The sequence below is a fragment of the Eretmochelys imbricata genome, chromosome 6 (genome assembly GCF_965152235.1).
Source record: "Eretmochelys imbricata isolate rEreImb1 chromosome 6, rEreImb1.hap1, whole genome shotgun sequence".
In the NCBI taxonomy this organism is placed as follows: Eukaryota; Metazoa; Chordata; order Testudines; family Cheloniidae; genus Eretmochelys; species Eretmochelys imbricata.
In genome coordinates, this window is record NC_135577.1 from 41,596,895 (window position 1) to 41,603,809 (window position 6,915).

Consider the following 6,915-nt stretch of genomic DNA (forward strand, 5'->3'; position numbering starts at 1 on the left):
TGCTGAGTTTTTTGTAGCCCTCATGAGAGAAGAGAGTTTTTAGGAGGTATTTTAAAAAAACACTTTATTTTTATATAAAATATAAACACATAGCAAAACAAAACACACATAAATACATGCTCAAGATGGAAACAGTATGCAAATAATGAAATTCAACGGAGGTGGCTTTGCAGAGAGTGCCTCCCTTCCATAAAGGGTGGATACAGGAAAGAGTGCAAAGATGCTCCTTTGTAAAATTTACAAATGGGCAGTCAGGACTGCTATCTTTGGTGGAATGGAGGCAAAGGTGACATCTCAGTAGTGTATGAGGGCATGTCTACACTGCAATCACGGGGTGTGACTGCAGCTCGAATAGACATACCCACACTAGCTTCAATCTAGGCCTCTCATACGAGTTTTAAGTCTGCTTTGTGCCCTTTGCCTCTGAGGTAGATAAGCAGAGTACCCTACACTTTATCATGGAGGTGTCTTTTAAATGATAAAAACACAAGTCCTGACAGCTCTACATGAACATCAAAATCCCATGGAGTGGGGATTTATCCTGGTTTCCTTGGCTAACATTTCCCTCTCCCTGAGTTGTGCGCTTCGCTGTTTGAGGGCTGATCACTGCCCCTCCCCCCCTCCACCTACCAGAGGCAACTGTAGTGAGTGGCAGGGCCGGTCCTAGACCAAATGGCACCCCAGGCAAGGAACGTCTTCGGCTTCCCCCCTCCATTTGTTAAACTTTTGAATACCTTAGTTTATATTGCATTTGTAGCCCACTTCACGACTTCAATGCACAATTTACATGCATGATTTATCCCTGTCATATAAGACAATAAATTTGCACACTAGAATCTGTAAATCTGTATTTATTCATGCCATGTATAAGCAAATAAAATTTGTTTTCTCTAAGCTTATAGAAACTTTTTAATTTTAAGAATAACTGGAAGGTACTAACATCAAGAAAGTGAATTGTGCACCAACATTGGGTGGACCAGTATTAAATAGTGTTACAGTAGGTGACAGCCATAGAATGTTAATCCTTGTCCTTTAGTTCAAAAGGTCGCTTTTCTTGCCTTTACCCTGGTGAATTAAAGCACAGCATCTCATTAAATATGTCCTTTATTAGTCACTACTTACACTCTTCAAGTCTTAAAACACAAGTATACTTTCATAATGACACAATAAAACAAGGTTCACAATATCGCAGCTAGGATTTCACTTCACTTTGTTCTTATATCTCACTGACTGACTGGCAACGCCCCGCCCCATATATACCCACGAGGGCATGGCTGACAATATTCTAGGAGATTCAAGGAAAATGTAGTTCTCAGAAAGTCTGCAAGGTTCCACGAGATTCTACAAAGGTCCAGAACATTCTAGGAGGTTAGTGAAAAATGAATCCACATAGGGAATACCTGAAACATGCTATTTTCCCTTTTGTCGCTAAAACCAAAAACGGTACCCTGAGCCTGGCACCCCCCAAGTCCCGCACCACAGTCAGTTGCCTGGGTTACCTGCCCCTAAATCCAGCCCTGGTGAGTGGTCTTGTATGTTTGCAATGTGTGCTGAGATTGTTTGGGAAGAAAGGAACTATTTACACTTATGATGACAACAATGATGGTACCAGAAGACATTCTCTCACTTTCAACCATTTTGATCTCTGCTATGAGTCTAAAGAAAGTTGAGCAGTGCTCAGCCATCTCTTCCTTGGGGCCGTATGCAACAGTTGCAGGTGTCAGATATCCAAGAAGCCACAAATACTTTGCATTTATTATATAAGTCCAGATAAAACAAACCACTGAAGCACCTACTTAACTTTAAGCATGTTATTAGCCCAGTGTTTCCCAAAGCTGGGACGCCGCTTGTGCAGGGAAAGCCCCTGGTGGGCCAAGCCAGTTTGTTTACCTGCTGCCTCTGCAGTTTCGGCCGATTGCGGCTCCCACTGGCCGCGGTTCGCCCGCCAGGGGCTTTCCCTGAACAAGCGGCATCCCAAGTTTGGGAAACAGTGTACTAGCCCATTTGAGATCAGGGATAGGTGGGCAGCTGCTGCACACTGGTTTCAGTGGGACTACTCCTATGCACATACTTCAATGCTTTGCTGGTGAAGGCCATAATGAGGAACTTACCATTGTTCCTGAAAATTAGAGTCAAATGGTACTTACTGGTATATGCCAGTTTTTGCTTTAATTCTATAAAGCCAATGAGATGCATTATTATTTATTTATTTACTTGTATTATTTAAATTTGTGTATTACCACAAAGTTGTATTTCCCTCTTAGGTCTTTCAGCAACATCTGCTATGTCATTTTTGCTTGCTTTCTCTTGTGCCAGATATCTTGGATTCCTATCTGAATGTTCAGTTAGACTTTTCAGGGACACTGGAAATCCATGTACCTTGAAAATTCCTGTAATTAGCATTCTCACAGACTTTGCTGCATCCGCCAGATTCTAAAGCTTTTAGAAAAGGACTGTCTGATTTTTAAGACTCCCTTCCCAATACAAACCAGCATGCTCAGGCAGACTGAACTAGGGGCAACATTCTCCTTTCCATTCTGCTCTGTGGATCTCAGTTGCATCTTCCGACTTTTGTTATTTAAACTCCCACTGACATCAAGGCTTGATCCTTGTTGCTCCTTCCTATAATCAGTCCAGTTCCTGCTATCTCCCATTCTATCCCATACTCCCTGATCTCAGTCTGTTATGTTCTATTCAGATTCTTATACTGTGCCCATCACTGAGGTGTTTGAGCACTTCGCAGGACATTAATCTGATCCATGAACCTCCATGTTTCCAGCCTTCTGCTGTTCCCCTCCAGATGCAACATAGTGGAAGGTGAGGGCTTCAGCACTATCTCCTTTTAGATCCTAGCGGATCCAGATCCATTTCACTTGACTGTAGAGGAAAGCATGGTTACTCTGCGGATATATTTGGTTTGTGGCTAATGGCAATGCAGTTAGTCCTCAGCAAACGGTTTGGGTTACAAATTGTTTGTATTGCCCATACACTAATAAATTATGTATGCTGTAGATTGATACATGTTCTTATTAGTAAAAGAATAAGAAGTTCAGGGGGGAGGGTAGTGCGGAAATCACACTGAATAAATATGGTAACAGATTCCTCCACAAAAAATTGGAGTTGTTTCTATGGGAAGAAATTATTAGTAATCAGAAATGGGCCCAAGCTGCAAAACATGGTTATTCATTTCAAGCACTTCAAAATGTGGGGTGGTTGGATCTGGATTTGGGGGATTGACTATTGTAAAGGAAAGGGCCATTTGCTAAGTTTTAATCCAAATCCATGTTCAAATCAAGTACAGGTGCTCAAATACTATGGCAGTATATAAGGACCTAGACAGATGGAGAATCAGGGGTGTTCACATCCCCAGGGATTTGATCCAGGACCCTCTCTAGCAGTAATAAATATCTTAATGATCTGTTACTGTTTATTGTAAAGAGGTAGCTATTAAAAAAGAAATGGATCGGAGAGCTCTAATCCTTAGATTCTCACTCAAAAAGCATACTGTGTTTGATCAGAAACCACTATTGATCCAATCTCAGTGCTGCAGGTTTCTTATTCCCACAGGTCAGAGATGCAAGTTATATTGTTTGGAGTTGTGCAGCCATGATCTCATAAAACATCTTTAGCTCTCAGAAGCCTATGAAAAGTCACCATTTTTACTGACCATTTTATTTAATTTACAAAATTGTGGGTTCCCCTGCCCCTAAATTCCTCATACAAAATACAGGTATTTTCTTCTTAAAATGTTGCATAGTTTTCACTGGCTAGTTGATTTAAAAATATTTTAATGAACATTGCTACGTATAATCTTTTCTGGCTGGGAGAAACCCACTGCTACTGAATGACAAAGATTATTCATCAGGTTTAGACTTTAAAATACTATTTTCTTAAGCTATGCTTCTCTTAATGTACATAGCAAAATATTGGATCTGCAACATGGATAACATTTCTTTAGCAAAACATTTATGCAGCCACAGGCATGCTGAGTAGTATATAAGCTCTTAATGAAACACTGGCAGATATTAGGGTTTTATGGGCTGGAAAACAGTGCAAATCAAAGAGCTTTGCTTAGTGTTTATAACATCTCCCCCCGGCCACCCGAATTTAACAATATTTATCCCACTTTTTACATCTTGCATTTGGCTCATCGCCTGTTTACTTTTTCTTTCACTGATATGTTCAAAGCAAACAAAAATAGTGTGTACTCAATATACCCATGTCTACAGTATGCCTGGCATCTTTTGAGTCTGATCTGCAGGATTTGGCTGCGGGTATGCTGGTCCTTCATATAGGGTTCCACCATAAGCCTGGATTTTATCTTAGGATATATTTAGCCATTGCAAACCTTGATTAAGTATTTCTGATCATCACTAGTTGTCCCTAAGGTCCAGATCTTCAAAGATATTTAGGGACCTATCTCCCTGGGGCCTAAATTCTCAGATGCTCAAGATTAGTAATTTAACTTTTATCAACATGAAATCCTATATATCTATCTTGTATTTGACATCTATGGTCTGATCTTCGGTTTGTTGAAATCCATGGAACTTTTGCTGTTGACCTTAAAGGGATTAAGATTGGTTCCTGTTCGTAACTTGCTATGCATGTCAGAATTCTGCCTTTTACTCACATAGCTATGTCATTTTTCACAAATGCACTATGATTTATCTGCAAGTCCCTCAGAAAGTGTAACATAGCCATTTGTGTACATGTGTTTTTTCTGAATCAGGCTTTAAAGGTGACCTAGAGGAAGACAAAAATAGGCTTGTCTGCTTTTTTTCCTTACCGTGTATAGAGGCATGAGCATTTGGGGTTTTTTAAAGGTTTTATGATGTTTTTGAGGCGTGTTTGTTGTTTGGTTTGGAGGTTTATTTTTGTTTGTTTGTTTCATTTGTTTACATTATAATTTTATGGCCTGTTTAATAAGGAAGATTTTATGATGACAAGAGAGTTGGTGATATGATTCCATCACAAGCAGTTGAGGTTGGATGAGATTTGAAGGCCTTCTTTATATTACAACTTGCACTGATTTAACTAGAGCTGTCTTTTTAAATTGATTTCATTAAACTGTTGCAACTCCCTATGTGAACATCCTGATTTAAACTTGGCTTATATCTCATACTGACTTAAACAAAATCACTATAAAACAGGTACAAATCAGTTTAAATGTATCCACACAGGATTTGCAGCAGTTGAACTAAATCAATTAAAAACTTGATTTGACTTTAAACCAGTGCAACTTGTAACATGGGCAAGGCCTTAGCCAGACTGTTTAAAATGGGTTGGTTTTAGTTAACACCTCTAAGTTACAAATAAACATTTTGGAGATAAGATATCTTTATTAAAGATTAAACACCCCTCCACTGTCCCTTGAATTAAAATATGGGAGCTATCAGTATAAATCATCTGAGACATCCAGTAAATCCTCCAGCAAAACCAAAGAAAACCAGATTTGACCTTTCTAGTGTTCCTAAAGTAAAGAAACAAACGGGGGGAATAAAGCCAAAAAGTGCACCAGTCCTGTTCTTAAATATCCTTTGCAGGTCTCCTTAAACTTTTATTGTAAACTATATTATGCCATGCTAAGAAACAAAGAAGGCTACTCTCATGTAGGGAACAGTAATCTGTGTAAGGTTCTCTCACTTGAGTCCCTCTGGATGCTTTAATAGGGAGAGAGGCCTGCTGAACTAACTTTGCCTGTTCATAGAATAACTAAAAAGTTTAGCTCTTAAAATCTGTGGATCCCAGGCGATCAATCCCTGGAGGATCTGTGTCTCCACATTCCCTCCTGACTACGACCTGTTCTTACCATTGTCTCAGCCACCTTAATTGAACTGGCTTGTTAGCACTGATCCCCCACTTGGTAAGGCAACTCCCATCTTTTCATATGCTGTGTATTTTTACCTCTCTGCTGTATTTTCCACTTCATCCATCTTATGAAGTAGATTTTAGCCCATGAAAGCTTATGCCCAAATAAATTTGTTAGTCTCTAAGGAGCCACAAGGACTCCTTGTTGTTTTTGTTGATATAGACTAACACGGCTACTACTCTGAAACAGTTCCTTCAGGAGCACATCTCCTCTCATGCGGACAACATTTGAGTGCTTCTCACTGACATATCTGAACTACTTGGAAGAGGCAAACTTTATCTTTCAAACAAAGAGCCTGAATCTCCTCTCATTTCCACCAGTGTAAATCAGAAATTACTCCAACAATGTCAATGGAGTTACGCTAGTATAAAACTGGGAAGTGGAGTCAGGTCCAAAGACTCCAAGAAATTTTAGGTAGAATGCAGATGGTGAAATTGATGCTGATGCTACATCTATATGTCGTCTGCTAAAAATCCTCAATTATAAAGCAGATTTCAATCCTCTTCCGCATCTGGGAATCTTCTTCCTTCTCCTGCTGTGGGGCCCAATAACATTATCCAAAAGTTTGTTTGCCATTGCAGATTCCCACAAGATGAAACGTTTCTTCTCCTGTTCCAGATTTATTTTGTTTTGTGGTCAAAATATGAACAGTAGATCATGGAAACTAGTATCTTTCGGATACCTAGATACATAGATAAAATGTCAATATATTTCTCCGTTTTTCTCATCAACAAATCATGTTCATTCCAATAGTCAGTTTCATTATGATTAACAGTACCCTGAGGCAACTTCACGAAATCGGGAGACGGAGAAAGTATATTCAGCTCCACAGTCCTGGCAATAATGACAGCATTTCATCATTATGAAGCATAGGCTTTCTGGGGAGAATTTAGGCACAGGTAAACTTGGTTTGCTGTGGAGAATTTAGAGAAAAATCGTGGTTTTCAGGGGTTAATACCTCCATCAACTCAGAAAATCAGTTGCCCAGGGAAGAATATTAAAGGGGTTATGGCCTGAAACGGTGGTCCCTTTCATGCCTGTCATAT